We start from the raw sequence: 24,686 nt of genomic DNA on the forward strand, positions 1-24,686 counted from the left end.
GTTTATTTGTTGTATCTTTGGCTGCACTGGGGCTTCGTTGCTGCCCACAGGCTTTCTCTAGCTGTGGCGAGTGGGGGCTGCTCTGTTGTCATGTGCAGGCTTCTCACTGTGGTGGCTTCTCTTGTTGTGGGGCATGGTCTCTAGGCACACAGGCTTAGGAACGGCAGCCTGAAGGCTCTGGAGCGAGGCCTTGGTGGTGGTGGTGCACAGGCTCAGGTGCTCTGTGGCATGTGGAATCTTCCCTGACCAGGGGTCGAACCTGTGTCCCCTGCATCGGCAGCTGGATTGTTATCCACTGCGCCACCAGGAAAGTCCATACCTCCTCCTTAAAATGCTTTCTTTCCCTGGCTTCCGAGGCTCTATTCTCCTACTGCACTGGTTATGACCTTTCAGCCTCATTGTCTTCCCCAAACATCACTGTTTTGTTTATTGCTAAATTCTCAGCATAAAGAATAGTGTCTGGCACACGGAAAGCCTTCAATCAACATGGCAGGCATTGAATGAATGAATGCATAGGGGATTGTATCTAAAGGAGTGAATGTCAAATAGTGGAATTTCAGGCACTGTGATAAGAGTGCTGGTATTTGGGGGCAGGATAGTTATTTTTACTAACTTCTAAAATGCCATGTGGGGGGCACAGGAAGCTATGTTTTTTTCTTTACATCAGAATAATAGGTCAGTTCTTGTGTCTAGGTGCTGGGTTGAAAACACAGGAAATACATTTTTCACAATAGCCCGGATATAGAAACAACCTAAATGTCTATCAAGGGATGAATGGATAGAGAAGGTGTGTTATATAATGTGCAATGGAATATTATTCAGGCTCTAGAGAAACAGGAAATCCTGCCCTTTGTGACATCATGAATGGACCTTGAGAACATTAGGCGGAGATCAGTCAGACAGAGAGAGATAAACTGTATAATCTCATTTATTAAAAATGAGAAAAGTCTAAGTTTCATGAGTTTTGTGAAGCAGAGAAGAGAATGGTGGTTACCAGGGGCTGGGGGGTTGGTGGAATTAGGAGGATGTTGGCCAAAGGGTACAAACTCCCAATTATAAGACAAATATGGGGAATTCCCTGGTGGTTGTGTGGCTAAGACTCTATGCTCCCAATGCAGGGGGCCTGGATTCAATCCCAGGTCAGGGAACTAGATCCCATATGCCGTTACTAAGAGTTCACATGCCTTGACTGAAAGATCCTGTGTGTTGCAACTAACTCCTGGCACAACCCACTAAAGAAAGAAATACATTAAAAAAAAAAAAAAAAGACAAATTGGTTCTGGAAATCTAATGTACAGGGTGGTGATCACATTATATACTTGAAATTGCTAAGATAGTAGATCTTTAGTGTTCTCACCGTGAAAACGATATGGTGGGACTGCCCTGGCGATCCAGTGGTTAGGACTCCTCACTGTCACTGTTGAGGGCCCAGCTTGCATCCTTGGTCAGAGAAATGAGATCTCACAAGCCTCGTGGTGTGTGACCAAGAAGAAAAGAGAAGAAAAGAAAAAATAAAAAAAGGAAATGGCAGTTGTGGGATGGAATGGAGGTGTTGGCTAATGCTTTGGGGGTGATCATTTTGCAACATACAAGTGTAACAGATCAACACATTGTACTCTTGCCACGACATTGGGCCCACCCAGATAATTTTCCCATCCCAAGATCCTTAACTGAATCACAGCTGCAAAAGCCCTTTTGCCACCTAAGGTCCATGTGCTGTGATTAGTCTCTCCGTTGCATCTGACTCTTTGTGATCCCATGGACTGTAGCCTGCCAGGCTCCTCTGTCCATGGGGATTCTCCAGGCAAGCATACTGGAGTGGGTTGCCATGCTCTCCTCCAGGAGATCTTCCCAACCCAAGGATCGAGCCCAGGTCTCCTGCATTGCAGGCAGATTCTTTATCAGCTGAGCCACCAGGGAAGCAAATGGTCAGAAACAGTTGCCGAAACCTGGGATTGAACCAGGGACCTTTAGATCTTCAGTCTAACGCTCTCCCAACTGAGCTATTTCTGCCACCCGTTCATAGGTCCATACACAATGCCATTTGCAGGTTTGGGGATTGGGATGTGCACATCTTTGGGGAATTATATATCTGCCACACTTCCTGATCCTGAATCTTACAAAAAAATATTTATTTATTTGCCTGTACAAGTTCTTAGTTATGGCATGCAGGATCTTTGATGTGCATGTGGCATTTGGGATCTAGCTCCCAGACTGGGGACTGAACCCAGGCCCCCTGCACTGGGAATTTAGAGTCTTAGCCACTGGACCCCCTGAGAAGTCCCCTGATCCTGGATATTTACTCCAGCATCCCTTTCTCAGTGAGGCTTATGCTGATGATGCAGGCCTCCTGCTCTATCTTTTCTTCTAGCAAAGTATGCAATTGACTAATACCTGGTGAATATTCCCTGTTTACCTCACTAGACTGTCAGCTTTAGAAGGGCAGGAAGTTGATCATTTTCTTCACTGCTTCCTCTCCAGCACCTGCCATATAGATGATGCTTGGTAAATGTTGGTTAAATAAATGATAGAAAGGAAAAAAGCCAATAACAACAGCCAACCCTTTTTTAACCTGAGTTTGAGCCCCTAAATGGAGAGTTCTCTCACATTCGCTAAATTGGGTCAGGGAATTGATGCAGCCAACCAGCCCTTTAAACCTTGTGTTGGGAGACTGAGAGCCTCACGCAGGGTGTCCCAGGCTGCCGCGGAGGCACAGAGGAGTCACGATAGCACAGTCGACAGAGGCTCAGAGGAGCTGAACAAGGATGCTCTTCATTGAAAGAGACTACGAGAGCGATTAGCCAATGTTACCCACAAGCGCACCTAGCTCAGTCCCCCAACAGACGATTCCCGAGCTGGCCACCCTGTGCCGCTTGGGATGCTCTGGGAGCAGTAGGCTGGGTGGCCCCGAGCAGCTGGCCCTGGGTCCCTGGCTTTCTCTGGTTCTGTTCTTTCTAACTTTCAACTTGTGGCTTGTGACCTTTTTTCCAATGATAGTACCAGGAAATTCCTTGAATTCGAGTGATGATGTGTTATTTTCTTTCCAGAGGTTAACTCTCAAAATCTCTGTTCTCTCCATTTCTGCCATCTCGGGAGCATTTGGCCATTTTTAAAGATGGAATCTGTTTTATTAGTCTTAATCTTGTGCAGTTGTTTCTTCCAGCTCAGCGCTAGACTGTCAGGGCATCCTACAAAGGTTTGGCGGGACTTCTAGGGAAAACGCCTGCTGATGATAGAATAACACAGTGCCTTGGCCAGCTGGATTCCCAAAAATGCACCCTCTGACAGGGCTTCCCAGCCACTGAGAAGCAGTTGCTGGGGGCTCAGCCTGCAGCTGACGCTGGAAAAAGAGAAGAGAAAAAATGGGAGGAGAGAGGTGGGTTCAGGGCAATTTTTCTGCACAGTTCCTGGAAGCTAGGTTTGGGTGTATCTGAATGAGATGGTTCGTGTTCACATCAGGGGAAGAAAAAGAACTCAAAAGACAGAACAGCCACAGTGGACAAGCAATGAAAAGAAACAGTGAACCCTTCTAATGAGAAGCCCACAAACACCCTGAGAATTCATTTCACCCTCCCCACCCCCTGGTTCATCATTTTGCTTGCTTTCAATTTTTTTTTTAATTGGTCAAGGTTTTATTTTGACCCATAAATTCTTCTTTTTTGATACATATATATATTGTGAAATGATTATTACAATCAGGTTAATTAACATGTGCATATATCTCCTCCCTCTTGAGCATCCTGCTTGAGCTTCTCCCCCACCACCCCTACTTCCCGCCCCTTCTAAGTCATCACAGAGCACCAGCTGGCTTTCAAGTTTTGGGAGCAGTGAAAACTATATCACAGGATTGGGAGGCAGGACGCTCAGCATCTAACCCAACTTTGCATCAAAGATGAGCCATGTGACTTTGGGGAAATTGTTTACCCTTTCCATCATCACCTATACAATTAAGGATGAATAATTATTCTGGCTTCTGAAGTTAAGGGGAAACTCAAATGAGATAATATACATCATCATCATCACTGTTGTTGTGATTCTAATATCAGAGACGGAGAAATGGGGCTGGCTGGGGAGAGAGCCTGGAAACTTGGTATCTTGGGTCTTTATTTTAACTTCCAGAAGTCTTGCTGCTTTCTTCCTTTAAAGTGTCTCATCTAAGTTAAATTTAATACATTTGGGCAGTTGTTTAGAATTTGGAAGAGATTCACCAACGTAGCAGAACTTTCATACCTGAATCAAACAGTGCCTTCTTTATAGAAGTTCAACTCCTCCAGGAGCACAACCTCTAACGGCAAGAGGTTCACGTCCTTACAAAGATGCAGAGTTGGATACAAGAAAAGGATTCTCAACTAGGGAGATGTCTAGAATAAGTATTTTAGGGTGTTCAAGTACACAGCTGGTACATTTTTTTCAGTGAATGAGGAAACAGTTTGGCCGAGGGGAAAGCAATATTTCACCACTGAGGTATCCAACTAGATTCTGACCCTCATTGCTCCCCATATCCCAAATCCATGCCTTTTGTCATGTGACTTTGGAGTCCCTCCTATAAAGGTGGCATTTATCTTTTGGAACTTTCTGCTCTAGGGTAAGATGCTTCACTACTTTGATTAAAAATTTTTTAAATATAGAATATTTATTTATTGGCTGTGGGGGGTCTTTGTTGCTGCACTCGGGCTTTCTCTAGTTGAGGCAAGCGGGAGCTCCTCTCTAGCTGCAGAACATGAACTTCTCATTGTGGTGGCTTCTCTTATTTTGGAGCATGGGGTCTAGGCGTGTGGGCTTCCATAGCTGTAGAGCATGGTTTTAGTTGCCCTTGGCATGTGGAATCCTCCCGGACCAGGGATCGAACCCGTGTCCTCTGCATTGGCAGGCAGATTCTTAACCACTGAACCTCCAGGAAAGTCCCAAGACACTTAGTTACTTTGGGGATATTTTCTTATCCATTCAGTGAGGACAAAAATAACCCCAGCCCATAGCAGTGTCGTGAGGGTTAGAAGCAACACATATAAGTGGCCAGTAGGGTCCCTGTGTGGCAGCCAAGCCCCCAGTAGGTCTCCAGTATCCTGGCCTCCTGGTGGTCCCCTCTCACTCAGACTAGGGCTGGGTTGTGTAACCAGTGTGGAAATGCCGATGCGTGACTTCCAAAGCTACGTCACAAAAGACACTGCCGCTTCCGTCTTGGTCTCTCTTGGATCCTTTGCTCTGGGAAAAGCAGCTGCCCAGGAGGAGGACACTCAAGCAGCCCTCTGAGCAGGTCTGCAAGGCGAGGAGCTGGGGTCTCCTGCCTACAGCCAGCACTATTTGGTCCATCGCGTGGAAGAGCCAACTAGAAAATGGGCCCTCCAGCCCTGGTCAAGCCTTCAGATGTCCACAGTCCTGGCCAGCCTCTTGGCTGCAATCACGTAGGAGACTCTGAGCTAGAACCACCCCGTTCAGCCACTCCCAATTCCTGACCCTCCCAAACTGGGTGAGACTGTATAAGTGTTGTTATTTTAAGCTGCTAAGTTTTAGGGTAATTTGTAACACAGCAATAGGTAACTAAAATGCCCTGGCACATGGTTTACATAATAAATGATCGGTGATACCAACTGTTTATTGAGTTTCCATTATGTGCCTCACATTCAGCTTGAGGCTCTAGAAATGAACCGTATATACTGGGTTGGCCAAAATGTTCATTCATGTTTTTCTATAAGATGTAATGGAAAAACCCCAATGAACTTTTTGGCCAACCCATTACATCATCCCTTCCTTTAAGATACTTAGATTAGCAAAGGGAAGAGTAATGGGCTCCAAGGTGGACACAGGTGCCCTTGGTACTGAAACTTGCCCCCTGGAAATACTGTTGAAGGAAAGCCCTCTGGAAATTCCAAGTAGAGGAACTATAATACCCGAATTGATTTTAACGTCTTTATGTAATGGCAACGTGTCTGCTTCTCTTACAGAAAAAAATTAAGAACAGAATTCCTTTTATTAAGCAAATTCTGATATCCTGCAATCTGACCAGGAAAACACCCACCCACAGAATGTGCTGGGGTGTTCTTAAAGTCAATGAGGCTGATTTAAGTGATGCACTTGAGTTTGAATTATAAATGAGAGCTGTGCTTAGGTATGTGCTTAGGATATAACCTCTGTCACCACCAGGTGGCGCCCTGGAGGTCTTGGCTTCCTCTTGGGGCTGTCGCCATCCTCAGTGGCTCTCTGGGTGTGCACATCTTTGGTATTTTTTAATCATGCCAGGTGTCTTGCAGGATCTTTGTTCCCCTACCAGGGATGGAACCCAGGCTCTCGGCAGTGAAGGCGTGGAGTCCTGACCACTAGACCACCAGGGAACTCCTATGAGTTGGATTAGCTTTGGGGGCAGGGGGAGTCTCCAGACTGTTTCCCTGAAGTTGGTTTTACTAGCCTCTGGAGGTTCTACTTCCAGTGGTTGCATTAATAATAACAACAACACAACGAGAGGCAGCCCTTTGTAGACCAGATGCTAATATACATAATACATACTATATATATAATATAGCACAGTTGACCCTGGAACAACATGGGTTTGAACTGCATGGATTTCTTTCAATGATAAATACTGCAGTACTACATGGGCTCATGGTTGCTTAAATCCCCTAATGTGGAATGGCAGATACGACAGCCCAATATAAATCATATGTGAATTTTTGACTTCATGGAGGTTTCTGGCGTTCCTAACCTTTGCTGTGGTTCAATTTATATGACATATAATATTTGGCATAGCATACTATATAATTGGGCTTCCCAGGTGGTGCTAGTGGTAAAGAATCTGCCTGCCAATGCAGGAGACACAAGAGATGAGGGTTCGATCCCTTGTTCAGGAAAATCCCCTGGAGGAGGGCATGGCAACCCACTCCAGTATTCTTGCCTGGAGAATCCCATGGACAGGGGAGCCTGGTGGGCTATAGTCCATAGGGTCACGGAGTCGGACACAACTGAAATGATTTAGCATGTGTGCACTATATAGTTATGTATAGTAAGTATACTGTATATGATTTTATATATACTATATGTAATATGTAATATATAATATGTGCAATAAGTGATTTCTGAATCATATGAAATAATTATTTTCAGTTTTTTCACATAGTATTATTTTATTAAGGCTTATTCATGTCCTTAAATACTCCTTGGAAACTTGATTTTAATTGCTATTTAATATTCAAGCCACACCTTGTTTGTTTACTATTCTTTTTTGGGATACTGAATTATTTCTCCTTTTTTAACATTACTATGTTGCAGTATAATTCACCTGTGTGAACCTTTGCTTATGTCTCTGATTATTTCCTGACACTAGATTTCTAGAAGTGGAATTACTGGACCAAAGTGTGAGGACATTTTCAGGGCTTCTTCTGTTACCACCTTTTTTCTAGTGGAAAAGCCAAATTATAACCCCACCAGTGTGAGTAACCATTTTTCTGTATCCTCACTAACACTGTTTTTTAAAAATTATTATGAAATTTTTTATTAGTTTGGTGAGCTTTTAAAATATATCATCTTACTTATATGTTTTTGCATATCCTTAATTATGCAGTTGAACTTTTTTCATTCATCTATTAAACACATGCTTCCCTTCTTTTACAAAGGTCTTTTGTTCTCTGTTAGAGTGATTGCCTATTTTCTTATTTTGTGTGTGTGTGTGCTTTATTTATTTTTAATTGGAGTATAATCGCTTTACAATATTGTGTTGGTTCTTATTTGTTTTTAAGAACTTTTTATATATGAAGGATATTGATTATTGATCCATCATCAGTATATCAATGTGTTTGCTTTTAAATTTTATTCGTAACATTCTCTGGTGTTCTGAGGTTTTGCTTTAATATGGCCAAATCTATCAATCACAGATTTCTTTCATTGGTGCTTAAAAAGCTCTGTCCTATCCAGAAATCAAATAAGTATTCACCTTTATTTTTTCCCTGCTTGTTTTGGAGATTTATCATTATTATTCTTTTGAATTTGCTTCTTTTATCCATCTGGATTTTATTTTGGTTTATGATGTTGAGGAGTCAACATTATTTTTTTCCCTAAGTACCTAACCAATCGTCCCAGCACCAGTGACTAATCCTTTTTTCCTGCATTGATTTGTAATGCTACATTTATGGTATATTAAACTTTTATACAAGCTGGATCCTAGTACATATAAAATCTACATTTTTTTTGTACTGTTTATTCCTCCAGAGAGATGTTTTTAATATACAGAGTGGTCCATGCCATTTTCCTTCCACTACACACCCAGCTCACATCCTTTAGTATAAAATCCAGACTGCCTGCCCCCACCCTGCCCACCAGTCTCCCCTGCTCTGTAGCTCTTGTCCCACCAGGGGGCCCGTGTGACTCCACGATCCACCCACCTCCTCAGACCTGGTCCCTTTTTTCTCCCACGCCCCTGACACCCTACATCCAAGCACTCCACCATCCTTGGTGTGAGCACTGGGCTTCAGCCTTGGAAATGGCAGCTTCCCAACCAACCCCTGGCCAAGCTCCCTACTCCCTACTTTTACTTCCCTCTAGTCCATCCTCCACAGGCAGCCACATCCATCTTTGTGTAAGCACGCATCATGTGTGTGCATCCCCTAAACACATTCCTTGCACAGAGCCTGGCAACCTGAGCTGCTCACAGAAGAAAGTACATGGCCCCAAGCAGAGCCCTGCGCACGTTGCGGTGCCCAGTGAGGATTCATGAACGCACGCTGGCGGGACCTGCGTGGCAGCCCTGAGATCTCTCCAGGTGTCCCAGCACCCTGCCCCAGCCCACGCCCAAGCCTCTTCCTCTCCTGGGAACACCCCCACCTCTCTCCTGACACACTCACCCATCCAGACTCAACCCTGGCTCTCCCCTCTCCAGAGGCTTCCCTGGGGTGACCCGGGCCCCTTCTGTCCTCCGGGGCCCCCACGAGCTTTGGTGTCACGGACACCTCTGTTCACCACTCTCACACTTGGATGTAAGAGGAGCCTGTGTTTTCCCAGCCATGAAGAGCATCGTCCCGGGACAAACCCTAGCTCCACCATCTGGGGCTCTGTGACCCAGTGCAGGTTACTCAGCCTCTCTATGCCTCACTCTGTAAAAGGACAAGGGTAACTTTGAGGGGTTATCGTGAGGATTAAATGAACTAATACCAGCGAAAGGCTCTGAACACTGCCTGCATTGCTAAGTGCCTTGTACTCTTGGGGTATTATTCTTTTTTTTTTTAATCATTAGTTTTCTTCTTCCCACATCTTCAGGGCACCTGCCCTGAAGGGCACAGCATGTAGGTGTTAAATAAGGGAAACAAGGAGGGCAGAGGGAAAACAAGAGGACAGAAGAGAGGCAGGCGGGGCGGGGGTGTTGGCCTTCCCTGACCACCACCCCCTCCTGGCTACTCCTGTACATCCCTTCCCTGGCTGGTCACCCATGCCGCTCTGTACCATTAACCCTTTTTCTAATTTGCGATTTAAAGTAATTAATTAATTATTTTTTGGCTGCGTCGGGTCTTAGTCGCGGCCCGAGAACTCTATCGCTGTGGCGCTCCGGTTTAGTTCCCGGGCGCCATGTGGGATCTTAGTTCCTCAACCAGGGATCGAACTCCCACCTTCTGCACTGGAAGGAAGATTCTTAACCACTGGACCACCCAGGAGAAGTCCCCTGTACTATTAATTCTTGGCACCTTATCCCCTGGTGGGAGGCGTCTTCCGTCTGTATCTTCCAATCTGGCTGCCATGGGCACTTCATAATGTTTGCGGGATTGAATCAAAACCAGGAACGGAGGGGCCACGTGTCCAGTAGGGGGCGCTCACTGCTGGGGATGCCCAGTTTGGGTCTACTATCTAGGCGTGGGACCCGCAGAGCTGATGACAGTAACAGCTAAGGAGCTTTGGTGTCGCGGTTACCTCCGTTCACTGCACTTACACTTTGATGCAGGAGGGGCCCGTGGTTTTCCAGCCTAGACAGCAGCGTTTGTGCCCTCCCAGCGTGTCACACCCTGGGTTAGTCCTTCACCTGCTTTCAATCCTCACGGCAAGCTCAGGAGCTGGTTATAGGCACCATCTCCTTATACAGATGAGGCCACGGGGGCACAGAGAGGCGGAGGAACTTGCCAAATCACGCAGCTAGCATGTGTCAGAGCCGGCACTCCCAAACTTTTCCTTTCCTGACCATGCAGGACACCTCAGTGGCGTAGACCTACCTACCCAGGCAGAAAGAGATCTCCCAGGGCTTCAGGATTCACTCCTGAGGTGGACTTTGAAACCACTGCAGCCTGAAGCTTTGAAGGCCTCATGCCAATGCCTCGTGGCTATGTGGAGATCATAATAGTGCCTGGGATCCAGTCTCAACAAACACTCAGTTGTATTTATAATACATAATACAGTAAGTCCCCCACGTATGAATGAGTTCCGTTCCAAGTGCTTGTTCATAAGTCCAATTTGTAAATCCAGCGAAGTTAGCCTGGGTACCCAACTAACACAATCGGCTATATAGTACTGTACTGTAATAGGTTTATAATACTTTTCACACAAATAAATCATTAAAAAAACAAACATAAAAATAAAACATTTTTAATCTTACAGTACAGGACCTTGAAAATTGCAGTAGGACAGTACAAGAGCTGGCATCCAGAGCTGACACTGAGTGAACAAGCAAGAAGAGTTACCGACGGGAGGAGGAAGTGGAAGTGGACAGTGGTAGAGCTGAAGGATCGTCAGCAACAGGAGATGGACTTAGGTTCAGTCTCTCAGTCGTATCCGGCTCTTTGCGACCCCATGAACCGCAGCACGCCAGGCCTCCCTGTCCATCACCAACTCCCAGAGTTCACCCATACCCATGTCCATTGAGTCGGTGATGCCATCCAACCATCTCATCCTCTGCCGTCCCCTTCTCCTCCTGCCCTCAATCTTTCCCAGCATCAGTCTTTTTCAATGAGTCAGCTCTTTGTATCAGGTGGCCAGAGTATTGGAGTTTCAGCTTCAACATCAGTCCTACCAATGAACACCCAGGAGATCAGTGGAGAAATAACTCCATAAAGAAGGAAGGGATGGGGCCAAAGCAAAAACAACACCCAGTTGTGGATGGGACTGGTGATAGAAGCAAGGTTCGATGCTGTAAAGAGCAATATTGCATAGGAACCTGGAATGTTAGGTCCATGAATCAAGGCAAATTGGAAGTGGTCAAACAGGAGGTGACAAGAGTAAACGTTGACATTCTAGGAATCAGCGAACTAAGATGGACTGGAATGGGTGAATTTAACTCAGATGACCATTATATCTACTACTGTGGGCAGGAATCCCTTAGAAGAAATGGAGTAGCCATCATAGTCAACAAAAGAGTCTGAAATGCAGTACTTGGATGCAATCTCAAAAACAACAGAATGATCTCTGTTCATTTCCAAGGCAAACCATTCAATATCATAGTAGTCCAAGTCTATGCCCCGACCAGTAATGCTGAAAAATCTGAAGTTGAACAGTTCTATGAAGACCTAGAAGACCTTCTAGAACTAACACCCAAAAAGATGTCCTTTTCATTATAGGGGACTGGAATGCAAAAGTAGGAAGTCAAGAAACACCTGGAGTAACAGGCAAATTTGGCCTTGGAGTACAGAATGAAGCAGGGCAAAGGCTAATAGAGTTCTGCCAAGAGAATGCACTGGTCATAGCAAACACCCTCTTCCAACAACACAAGAGAAGACTCTACACATGGACATCACCAGATGGTTGACACCAAAATCAGATTGATTATATTCTTTGCAGCCAAAGATGGAAAAGCTCTATACAGTCAGCAAAAACAAGACCAGGAGCTGACTGTGGCTCAGATCATGAACTCCTTATTGCCAAATTCAGACTGAAGTTGAAGAGAGTGGAGAAAACCATTAGATCATTCAGGTATGACCTAAATCAAATCCCTTATGACTATACAGTGGAAGTGACAAATAGATTTAAGGGACTAGATCTGATAGAGTGCCTGATGTTCTATGGACAGAGGTTCATGACATTGTACAGGAAACAGGGATCAAGACCATCCCCAAGAAAAAGAAATGCAAAAAAGCAAAATGGCTGTCTGAGGAGGCCTTACAAATAGCTGAGAAAATAAGGGAAGTGAAAAGCAAAGGAGAAAAGGAAAGATATACCCATTTGAATGCAGAGTTCCAAAGAATAGCAAGGAAAAATAAGAAAGTCTTCCTCAATGATCAGTGCAAAGAAATAGAGGAAAACAATAGAATGGGGAAGACTAGAGATCTCTTCAAGAAAATTAGAGATACCAAGGGAACATGTCATGCAAAGATGGGCTCAATAAAGGACAGAAATGGTAGGGACCTAACAGAAGCAGAAGATATTAAGAAGAGGTGGCAAGAATACACAGAAGAACTGTACAAAAAAGATCTTCATGACCCAGATAATCACAATGGTGTGATCACTCACCTAGAGCCAGACATCCTGGCATGTGAAGTCAAGTGGGTCTTAGAAAGCATCACTACGAACAAAACTAGTAGAGGTGATGGAATTCCAGTTAAGCTAGTTCAAATCCTAGAAGATGATGCTGTGAAAGTGCTGCACTCAATATGCCAGCAAATTTAAAAAACTCAGCAGTGGCCACAGGACTGCAAAAGGTCAGTTTTCATTCCAATCCCAAAGAAAGGCAACTCCAAAGAATGCTCAAACTACCACACAATTGCACTCATCTCACACGCTAGTAAAGTAACGCTTAAAATTCTCCAAGCCAGGTTTCAGCAATACGTGAACATGAACTTCCAGATACTCAAGCTGGTTTTAGAAAAGGCAGAGGAACCAGAGAGCAAATTGCCAACACCCACTGGATCATCGAAAAAGCAAGAGAGTTCCAGAAAAACATCTATTTCTGCTTTACTGACTATGCCAAAGCCTTTGACTGTGTGGATCACAATAAACTGTGGAAAATTCTGAAAGAGATGGGAATACCAGACCACCTGACCTGCCTCTTGAGAAACCTGTATGCAGGTCAGGAAGCACCAGTTAGAACTGGACATGGAACAACAGACTGGTTCCAAATAGGAAAAGGAGTACGTCAAGGCTGTATATTGTCACCCTGCTTATTTAACTTATATGCATAGTACATCATGAGAAACGCTGGGTTGGATGAAGCACAAGCTAGAATAAAGATTGTCGGGAGAAATATCAATGACCTCAGATATGCAAATGACACCACCCTTATGGCAGAAAGTGAAGAAGAACTAAAGAGCCTCTTGATGAAAATGAAAGAGGAGAGTGAAAAAGTTGGTTTAAAGCTCAACATTCAGAAAACTAAGATCATAGCATCTGGTCCCATCACTTCATGGCAAATAGATGGGGAAACAGTGGAAATAGTGGCTGACTTTATTTTTCTGGGCTCCAAAATCACTGCAGATGGTGTTGCAGCCATAAGGAAAGTTATGACCAACCTAGACAGCATATTGAGAAGCAGAGACATTACTTTGTCAACAAAGGTCCGTCTAGTCAAGGCTATGGTTTTTCCAGTGGTCATGTATGGATGTGAGAGTTGGACGGTGAAGAAAGCTGAACGCCGAAGAATTGATGCTTTTGAACTGTGGTGTTAGAGAAGACTCTTGGGAGTCCCTTGGACTGCAAGAAGATCCAACCAGTCCATCCTAAAGGAGATCAGTCCTGGGTGTTCATTGGTAGGAGATGGAGGGCAAGCTGCAATTTTAGTCATGCCTGACATGATTGGACGTGTGAACGCATGTTCACATCTTGGAAAGTTTGCAACTGGAAGGTTCGTTTGTAGGGGACTTACTGTAGTGACTAAATGTTGGCTACTACTAGCATGATTTTTGTGAGGTTAAAGTGTTCTCTGGAGAGACCCTTCACTCTCTGGAGACACTCTTGAGTTGATCATTCAGTCTTTACAAATAAAATGTACCTGTGGTGATGGTCTTTCCAGAGAGAAACCCCCAGCTCCAGCCTTCAAACTCCTCTTCTCAGCAAGCTTCTGGGTGAAAGTGTTCTGTTTTCTTTACTTTGCACGTCACAAATGAACGATACCCCTTCCCTCGCTACCTAATTTATGCCCCGTTTCAAATTGCCCAGGTTCCACATACCAAGCTGTATTTCCTGATACTCATTTCATCCCATGGGGTCTGTCTAGACCCCAGGATTACTGAGAATCAAGAGACAACCCTGAATTTTTTTTTTTTTTTTTTTTTTTTTTTTTAGCCTTCCCTTGAAAACCACACGGTCTTCCCACGTGCTTCTGTGGTCCCTTCAATTCTGGCTCCTTTCTGTAAGTGGAGGGAGAACCTTCTAAAGAAAAGTCATTGGATTTTTTTGGTTTTTTTGTTTGTTTGGTTGGTTGGTTGGTTTGATTGTCCTTCCCTTCTCAGAAAGCATTCGAAATCCACTCTGACTCTCAAGTGTGTTTTGAGTCGAGTTCAACTTTTAACGTTCTGTGAAAATTTGGATTTAATTAGTTTCTCTTGAGTTCTGAAATCGTGTGATACTTTTATTTTCTGTTTCCTGGACTGCAGCCTTGCCACATTTGTGGAAAAACTGAAGGGGGGAATATTTTCTCGTAAGAATGAATGTGAAATGGATTGAAATTGTTGCTTGAGGGGAAATGACTGATTTCTGGCCTCCAGGCCAGGCCCACAAGACAGGGCGCTCTGACTCCACAGCATGCTGCTGGTGAATTGGACTGGAAACATTTGGACCCTAAAGTGGGACTTGTCACATGGTCTGATGGAGCCGACACTGGCAATCCCTTTCATGGGTTTGTTGCTGTGGAGACACAGCCTGTGAGCTTGGGAGAATGTGGCTAGGTTCCACCTGTGATGCCGGGGTTGTGTTTGCTATTGTTGTTGTTCAGTTGCTAAGTTGTGTCTGACTCTTTTTGAACCCATGGACTGCAGCACACCAGGCTTCCCTGTCCTTGGCTATCTCCCAGAGTTTGCACTAATTTGTATCCATTGAGTCAGTGATACTATCCAACCATCTCATCCTCTGCTGCCCGCTTCTCCTTTTGCCTTCAATCTTTCCCAGCATCAGGGTCTTTTCTGATGAGTCGTCTCTCCTCATCAGGTGGCCAAAGTGTTGGAGCTTCAGCTTCAGCATTAGTCCTTCCAATGAATATTCGGAGTTTATTTCCTTTCAGATTGACTGGTTTGATCCCCTTGCATTGTTTTTGCTATTGTTTCTGTACAAATTACCACAAACTGAATGGCTTAAAATGACATGAATTTATCATCTTACATTTCTGGAGGTCAGAAGATCAAAAATGGGTCTCATGGGGCTAAAATCAAGGTGTCAGCAGGGTTGTGTCCCTTCTGGAGGCACTAGGGGAGAACCCATCCATGATGCTTTGGCATTTGGAGGCTGCCCACATTCCTCGGCTTGTGGCCACATCACTTCAACTTCTGCTTCTGTCCACACATCTCCTTCTGTGACTCTGGGCCCTTCTTTCCTCTTATAAAAAGTTTTGTGATTGCATGGGTCCATCCAGATAATCCAAGGGCTTCCCTAGTAACTCAGTTGCTAAAGACTCTGCCTGCAATGCAGGAAACCTTGGTCCAATTCCTGGGTCAGGAAGATCCGTTGGAGATAGGATAGGCTACCCACTCCAGTATTCTTGGGCTTCCCTTGTGGTTCAACTGGTAAAGAATCTGCCTGCAATGCGGGAGACCTGGGTTTGATCCCTGGGTTGAGAAGATCCCCTGGAGAAGGGAAAGGCTACCCACTCCAGTATTCTGGCCTCGAGAATTCCATGGACTGTATAGTCGATGGGGTCACAAAGAGTCAGACGCAACTGAGCAACTTTCACTTTAATTTTTCCCTTTCATCCAGATAATCCAGGAGCATCTCCCCGTTTCAGGGTTCTTTTAACTGAATCACAATCAAATCACATCTTTGCCGTGTAAGGTTACATATTCTCAGGTTCTGGGTATTAGGTTGCAGATATCTTTGGGGTTCATTATTCATCCTTCCCCACCATGCTTGTCACCACCTAGGGTTGAGACATCCCAGTAAGTGCTATCAGCATTAGGAAATGGGCCTTTTCTGGTCCCAAATTCGAATTCACAGCCTCATTTAAAAAAATTATTTCTTTATTTGGTTGTGCTGAGTCTTAGCTGCAGCTGTGGGATCTTTGATTTTCATTGTGGCAGGTGAAATCTTTAGTCATGGCATGTGGGATACAGTTCCCTGATCAGGACTCAAACCTGGACCCTCTCCATTGGGAGTGTGGAGTCTTAGCCACTGAATTGCTAGGGAAGTCCCCACAGTCTCATTTCTAGGGTGAGTATAAGAGCTATCTATTGGGACAGCAGTGATCCTTGAGGACATTTCCATAGCATTTCTGGAAGAGAGGAAGCTGGCTATGCCCAGATCCTGGAGCATTTCCTGGAGAAGGTCCCCAGGGTCTTTGGAGGTTTAGAGACCACAAATTGAATCCCTATTCAGTCAATTCACCAGAATGGCTTTGAACTTCAGCTTCTTCAAGACCTGGGTGAAAAGCTCTTGGGGTCCTTGTGTGGATTAATGGAGATGAGTGTGAACATAATAAAGCACTTTGCATATGGAACATAGTCATGATATCACTACTGAAGAATGATCATAATTGAAAGATGGGAAAAATTGGTCTGTATTACACCCTTCATTATGAAATGCAGAAATAATCAACCTTTTAGATTCTAGTTAAAAAACATAAGCAAACAAATCTCTTTAAGAGCCAGTTAGCCTGGTGGGAAAACCCAAGGATTCTCTACTTCTTTTAGGCCCTAATGGTGTTGATCACCTTTGTGCAACTTTGCTTGCATAGGATAGATTTTCAGTGCCTGTGGGGTCAGTTTGAAAAATGGCAGGGAAAGTTGGGTGGGACATTTCCACTTGGCTCTGTGGCAGTCATGGCATCTCAACTCCAGGCAAAGATATGAACCTCAGTGATTGGTTTATTTGGCCTGCCTACTTTTCTATTCACTCCTTTCTCCAAAATCCATCCACCTGGAGACCAGGTGGCTTAGGAAGAAAGCACTGTATGGTTTAGACATCCCTGTGGTCAAATCCCATCCCTATTACTTGCTGTGTGACTTTGGGTCAGTTACTTAATGTTTCTGATCTTTTGAGTTATAACTTATAGAAAATGAGAACCGGTAGGGAAGTGCTTATTGGTGCTCCTAAGATATGGAAGGTGACCAGTGAGTGCTAGTTCTCCCTCTGTCCTGTTGGGTGGTATTTCCCTTACTCAGCATAATCTCACCAGATTTGAGTCATGGTGGTCTGAGAAACTGAGTCCTGTTATAAATCCTGGGGATATATGTTTCTATCCTGGCTTTAATCCTTAATGGTTACATATTCTCAGATGAGCCATTAACCTCTCTAGGCTTCAGTCTTCCTATCTGTAGAATGAGAACCAAACTGCCATTCTGCCTGTCTCGTTCAGCTCAGGCTGCTGTAACAAAATACCACAGAGTGGGTGATTTAAACAATAGACATTTGCCTCTCACAGTTCTGGAGGCTGTAAGTTCAAGATCCAGGGGCTGGCAGATTCCATGTCTGGTGAGGACCTGATTCTTGGCTTGTAGACACATTTCTCGCTGTGTGCTCATATGGCCTGAACTTGTGGGCTTGAGGAAGAGAGGGGAAGAGCAAGGGAGGAAAAAGGGTAAGTGAAAGAGAGAGAATGATTTTTGTTTCCTTTTTTATAAGGTCACTAATCCCCTCATGAGGGCCCCACCCTCATCTAACCCTAATCATCTTCCAGAGGCCCCACCTCCAAATACCATCACATCGATTTTGGGGGAACACATTCAACCCGTGCTATTCATTTCATAAGGGGCCACAAGAAAGTATTCATTGGAAGAACTGATGCTGAAGCTCCAATACTTTGGCCACCTTATGTGAAGAGCCAACTCATTGGAAAAGACTCTGATGCTGGGAAAGATTGAGGGCAAAAGGAGAAGGGGGTGACAGGATGAGATGGTTGGATGGCATCATTGACTCAATGGACATTAGTCTGAACAAACTCCGGGGGATAGTGAAGGACAGGGAAACCTGACGTACTGAAGCCCATGGAGTCACAAAGAGTCAGACATGACTTAAGCAACTGAACAACTATACTAACTACAAGAAAATAAGGCAATGACTTTTGGAAAATAAAGTATAATAGAAAACCCACTGTAGAAGCAAAGAAAAGTATCAGTTTCCTGAAGCATTCAGGATACCCACACATTATACATTTTCTAACAGCATTCATTTTTGCTGGAACAGAAATGAAATATATTGCTTTTAATTATCAACTCAAATATCCATCATCCATCCATCGGTGATGCACACCTATCAAGCAGCCTGGGGAGTGCGCCAGCTACTCGGGGAGTGTGAAGACCCACACCATTCACGCCCCCAGCCTCCACCTCTGAGGCCAGGCTCCCTTCTGCAGAGACAAGCGTTCACCAGGGCATTCTGGGCTGGGAGCCTGACTAAGGAGGAGAAAAGGTGGCCAGTCGGCTGGTTCACCTCACCTGGTTCCAAGAAGCAGACACTGGAGTGACCAGCTTCTGTGGGACAATCTGTCCCTGAGGTCACCGGGTGGATCCACACTGACTGCATGGTCCTGGAGCATCTTCTAACAGAGAGCAAGAACGAGGAAGAGGGAACAAACCTGACACAGTGATGGGCTGAGCCAAGATGGTGCTGACTTGGGAGGGTACCACCAAGGGGTACAGAACAAACTAGAAGCTGGCAGCTGCCACCATGCTGCCATGGCTGCAAGTAGGCTGTCCTGGTGACATACCCTTGGGATCCGACACAGATGGATTGTGGATGTCCTGGGAATGGGGGGCAGTTTGGGGCTTCTGTTTTGAGTTTAAAAAAAAAAAATAGAACAAAAAAACACACTAGCTTTGCTTGCGGAATCATCACAAGTTGGTTATGCTGACAGGAATGGGATCCCAGAATAGGAACCAGCTGGAGATTCATATGGAGAAAAACAAAGGTCCCGGTGATTTATTTATTTTTTTTCTGCTGGCACATTAGCAAAACAAACAAGCAAACAAAGTGGGATGGGGGGGGGCGGTGGGAAATGCTTCAATGTGCTATTGAGAAATAAAAACTAAAATGCATCTGGAGTCAAAGGGACCAGCTTTGCCCTTCCTAATTAGAAAGAACTGCAAGAGTCCTGACAACTAGGAATATGGGCTTCCGTCTGTCAAACCCAAGGGAAAAAGCATCTGTGACGCCATCAAATGGCAAGATGGTGGAGCCAAGCAGAAAAGCAGTAAGTGGGTTCCATCATGGTGTGCATCATTTCGGGGCCTTAGGGCTAGTTCTGACCACGGAGAGGGTAGCCACCCCCGGCTGCACAAAGGCTGTGTTCTGGGGGTTCCCATAGACATTTTACACCTCTTTCCTCCATTGGAACCTCCCTTTCCTGCCCAATCCAGTGCTTGAATTCCCAGCAGTGAACCTGGCCTGAGGCGGTAGTGGGTGGGTGGTGGTCCTTGATTTCTGGGATGTCAAGTTAGAAGAAAGAAGGGTGAAGACAGGAACAGTGGTGGGAGTGCTACCTTTGGGGGCTTGTAGATTTTTTTATGCACTCTCTCTGGCATTGGAAGGACTTCAGACTGTTTCAAATTATCTATGAATACATTTCCCTTTGGATTGTCAGGCAGCCAGGCAGAGAAGTGGAAGATGCCTCCTCAGCCAGCACAGCCCCTCCAGGAAAATCGCTGCCAGACGCAGGGAACTTGGCTCCAGGTTGGGTCTTAACAGCCAAGGCTCGGGCTTAAGCATCTGAAATGAGGGTTCTAATAGCAACCAGGTGGACTGGGAGGGGGACCAAAAAAGCCAGCACCCACCAAACACCAAACCTGAGCAGACATCTGATCCCAGGAAGGCCCCAGAAAAGAAACCCTAGTATTTGATGAAACCATCCTACCGTAGGAAAGATGGGGAACTTTACCTTCAAGAAGGAAAACACTTTTGAAAAAAGATTTACTGCAGGAATAGGAAATGAATTTGTAGGAAACCTCTGTCTTGGGTTCACAATAGTGGCTTGCGGGATCTTAGTCCCCTGACCAGGGATCACACCTGTGCTCCCTGCAGTGGAAGGGCAGAATCCTAACCACTGGACCACAGGGAATTCTGAAGGAAATATGATCTTAAAATAAGGTAAACATGATGCGGCACTGGATGGTAATGAAATGGAGCGGGCAGAAGTAGTAAAGGAACTGGGTGTGTCTGGAAAGATGGTGAGGGAATTAACAATACACCCAGAGGATGGACACGGACCCTGGGAGCATCAGGAAACAATGGAAACAGGAGAAAACTGAACCAGTGATGTTCAGGAAAAGGGGGGAAGCTGGGGGTTGTTGGCCAAGATCCATACTCCCCACCTCTTCCATGGGAACAAAAAAAACCTTTATACTGTGTCTTCCTGGGTCCCTATGCAGTTTCTGGGGGACAGGCACTGGCCCCTCCAAGACCCAAAGAGGTGGATCTTGGTTGATGTAAGTCAACCACAGGGGTGTCATCCCCCTTTGCCAATGATTGTCTTAAGCCTGGTCCTGGGTGCCCTGCTGGCCAGTGACTCGTGAGGTGGTCTCCGCAGAGGGATGGTGGACAAGCAGGAGGCACATGGAAAGGCTCGCCCCTCTCTTCTACTGGACGCCACCTTGTCCGCACGTAATGCCTGGAAACATGCCCTCCGTCTATCCACCAGAGATGGTGGAGAAGAGAGGGAAGAACTTGGTTCCAGGTGCTGGCACTGATTAAGCAAGCCCGGAACTACCTACCTCCCACCTTCTTATTAGGAGACCACAGATGTTCTGAAAGTCCAAGTCACTGGTACTCCCTGTTGCTAAAGACATCCATCTAGATAAGTTTGAGGAGCTCCCCTAAGTGGAGGAGGAAAAGGTGATGAGATATGAATGACAGAAAAGTGACTCAGGTGGTGAGTGGTGGCTGGTCCTGAGGAAGAAACCAGAGTAAAACCCAGGAAGACTCAATACAAGCTGAGAAAAGACCCCAGTCTGCAAACTGATGCTGACATTCTGTTGTAGGTCAAGGTCTTGAACAGATCCACAATCAGAGGACAGTGACACCCTCGGAAAAGGACAGAGGACATGGACAGAAGCCACAGCAAAATGCTGTTCAAATGGCCCACGTGCTTGTGGAAAGATTCCCAGTTCAGTTCAGCCCAGTCGCTCAGTCCTGTCTGACTCTTTGTGACCCCATGAATCGCCGCATGCCAGGCCTCCCTGTCCATTACCAACTCCCGGAGTTCACCCAAACCCATGTCCATTGAGTCGGTGATGCCATCCAGCCATCTCATCCTCTATTGTCCCCTTTTCCCCCTGTCCCCAATCCTTCCCAGCATTAGGGTCTTTTCCAATGAGTCAACTCTTTGCATGAGGTGGCCAAAGTATTGGAGTTTCAGCTTCAACATCAGTCCTTCCAATGAACACCCAGGACTGATCTCCTTTAGGATGGACTGGTTGGATCTTCTTGTAGTCCAAGGGACTCTCAAGGGTCTTCTCTAACACCACAGTTCAAAAGCATCAATTCTTCGGCTTTCAGTTTTCTTCACCATCCAACTCTTATGTCCATACATGACCACTGGAAAAACCATAGCCTTGACTAGACAGACATTTGTTGGCAAAGTAATGTCTCTGCTTTTAAATATGCTATCTAGGTTGGTCATAACTTTCCTTCCAAGGAGTAAGTGTCTTTCAATTTCATGGCTGCAATCACCATCTGCAGTGATTTTGGAGCCCCAAAAATAAAGTCAGCCACTGTTTCCACTGTTTCCCCATCTATTTGCCATGAAGTGATGGGACTGATGCCATGATCTTAGTTTTCTGAATGTTGAGCTTTAAACCAACTTTTTCATTCTCCTCCTTCACTTTCATCAAGAGGCTTTTTAGTTCCTCTTCACTTCCTGCCATAAGGGTGGTGTCATTTGCATATCTGAGGTTATTGATATTTCTCCCGGCAATCTTGATTCCAGCTTGTGCTTCTTCCAGCCTAGCGTTTCTCATGATGTACTCTGCATATAAGTTAAATAAGCAGGGTGACAATATACAGCCTTGACGTACTCCTTTTCCTATTTGGAACCAGTCTGTTGTTCCATGTCCAGTTCTAACTGTTGCTTCCTGACCTGCATACAGGTTTCTCAAGAGACAAGTCAGATGGTCTGGTATTCCCATCTCTCAGAATTTTCCACAGTTTATTGTGATCCACACAGTCAAAGGCTTTGGCATAGTCAATAAAGCAGAAATAGATGTTTTTCTGGAACTCTCTTGCTTTTTCAATGATCCAGTGGGTGTTGGCAATTTGATCTCTGGTTCCTTTGCCTTTTCTAAAACCAGCTTGAACATCTGGAAGTTCACGGTTCCAAGCCTGGCTTGGAGAATTTTGAGCATTACTTTACTAGCGTGTGAGATGAGTGCAATTGTGTGGTAGTTCGAGCATTCTTTGGGATTGCCTTTCTTTGGGATTGGAATGAAAACTGACCTTTTCTAGTCCTGTGGCCATGGCTGAGTTTTCCAAATTTGCTGGCATATTGAGTGCAGCACTTTCACAGCATCATCTTTCAGGATTTGAAATAGCTCAACTGGAATTCCATCACCTCCACTAGCTTTGTTTGTAGTGATGTTTCTAAGGTCCACTTGACTTCACATTCCAGGATGTCTGGCTCTAGGTGAGTGATCACACCATCGTGATTATCAATGTGATGAAAGCACACATCTCTCCTGGGAATTTATCCCACAGAGACATACACTGGTGGGAAATGGTGATAGATAAAGCTGCACAGGGCAATTTACCCCTAATACCTAACAGCAGGATATTGGCAACAGCTTCAAGTCCATTCATAAAGGACTGGTTCCATGAATTACACTCCGTTAAAAACTAGACAACTCTCTGTATACTAGTGTGGATAGGTCTCCCAGATAGATCTTTAGAAAGCAAGACGTGAATAGCACACTGCCATTTGTGAAAAGGGGTTTCCTTGGTAGCTCAGACGGTAAAGATACTGGCTGCAATGCAGGAGACCCCGGTTCAATCCCTGTGTTAGGAAGATCCCCTGGAGAAGGGATGGCAACCCACTCCAGTATTCTTGCCTGGAGAATCCCATGGACAGACCATGGGGTCACAAAAAGTTGAACACGACTGAGCAACTAACACATTCACTTTATTTGTGGAAAATGTGGGGAAAAGGAACACACACACATACACACACACACATAGGTATTCATATTTGTTTGTTGTTGTGGACTCCAAATTCATATGTTGAGGTCTAACCCTCAATGTGACTGTATTTGGAGAAAGGACCTTTAAGGAAATAGTTTAAGTGAAAGCAGATCCTGAGAGCAGGGCTCAATCCAATATGGCTGATGTCCTTATAAGAAGAGGAAGACAGCAGGGATGCACCTGTGTAGAGAGGCGCCATGGGTGGGCACAGGAGGAAGAAGGCTGTCTTCAAGCCAAGGAGAAGGGCTTCAGGAGAAACCAACCCTGCCCACACCTTGGTCTCAGACTTTAGCCTCCAGAATTGTGAGGGAACACATTTCTGTTGTTTAAGGCACCCATTCTGTGACGTTTTATTATGACAGCCCTAGCAGACTAATACACTTGTATGAGCATGAAGCATCTTTAGAAAAAGATGCCAAAGAAGCTAGAAACAGAGGGTGCCTGTGAGGAGGGGGACTGGGGGGTTAAGAAAAGAGGAGAAATTTCTCACTGTATATCTTTCTATGCTCCCTTTCATATTAAAAACAGTTATAAGTTAAAAAAAAAACCTACTAGGAACCAATTAAATTTTTCTTAATGTGATAAAGATGATTTATCATAAGCTTGACAGCTAGTATCATATTAAATGGTGAAGCCATAAAGGCATTCCCATTAAAAATCAGGAGCAAGACAGGAATGCCTGGTAGCACTGCATTATTGAAAGTTCTGGATGGGCCAAGTAAGCCAATGCAATAAGACATGAATATTAGAAAGGGGATCCAGTGATGGAAAGGAAGACACATGTATCATTATTTGCAGATGACAGTATTTATTACTATTATCATTTTTCAATATGGTGGCTGCAATGCATGTTTTATATATTTTTGTGGTTTAGATAAATTTTTAAGGGGATCTTCTGTCATTCATTAACAAGCACAGATATAGGGAGGTGAATATAGGCAACATTTAAACTTAGGCAGCTCTGAATCATATTTTTATATGTTAACTGCAATAATCCTTATTTGGGGGAATTTTAGACAGTGATTTAAGGAGACCATATTTATTTAAAAAGAATGTTGGCGTTAAAGGGTGAATTCACAGGAGGCTAGGCCGTGAGATTAGTGGGAGGAGGCCTTTACTTGACTGCTCGCCCGTGAATTTCTCCCACCTCTAAGAGGCTTTCAACAAGCTGGAACCTGAGTATTATATGCTAGGTAATTGGCTGTAATTAATTCCACAACCCTGGGCCCCTCACAAGATTGCCTTGCCAAATGAAAGCAAAACACACCGAAGCAAACGCTTCCCTCCACCTAACTCCACTGGTTGGGACTAGAGCCCTCTGACAGTGGGGCTCCCACTGCCAAAAACCCACTGACAGACTGTAATCAAATGCCCTTGCTGGGGAAGCCCTGGCCCAGGAAGGGAGCGCTGACACTGCTCTTCGTGATTGCTGTGTTCTTGATCCCACCGGCCCAGCCACAGCCGTGTAAGCCCCACAGGGGCCCAGT

At 45.0% G+C, this 24,686-nt stretch overlaps 1 long non-coding RNA gene and 1 other non-coding gene across 2 annotated transcripts in view; one reads left to right on the top strand and one right to left on the bottom strand.

Moving 5' to 3' along the window:
* Nucleotides 1–24,686, top strand: part of LOC122693989 — a 208,033-nt gene that overhangs the window by 82,648 nt on the left and 100,699 nt on the right. The window lies entirely within an intron of this gene.
* Nucleotides 1,941–2,013, bottom strand: TRNAF-GAA. The gene has a single exon. It is a non-coding gene; the product is annotated as a tRNA-Phe (tRNA).

This window comes from Cervus elaphus, chromosome 5, assembly GCF_910594005.1.
Source record: "Cervus elaphus chromosome 5, mCerEla1.1, whole genome shotgun sequence".
NCBI classification, from domain to species: Eukaryota; Metazoa; Chordata; class Mammalia; order Artiodactyla; family Cervidae; genus Cervus; species Cervus elaphus.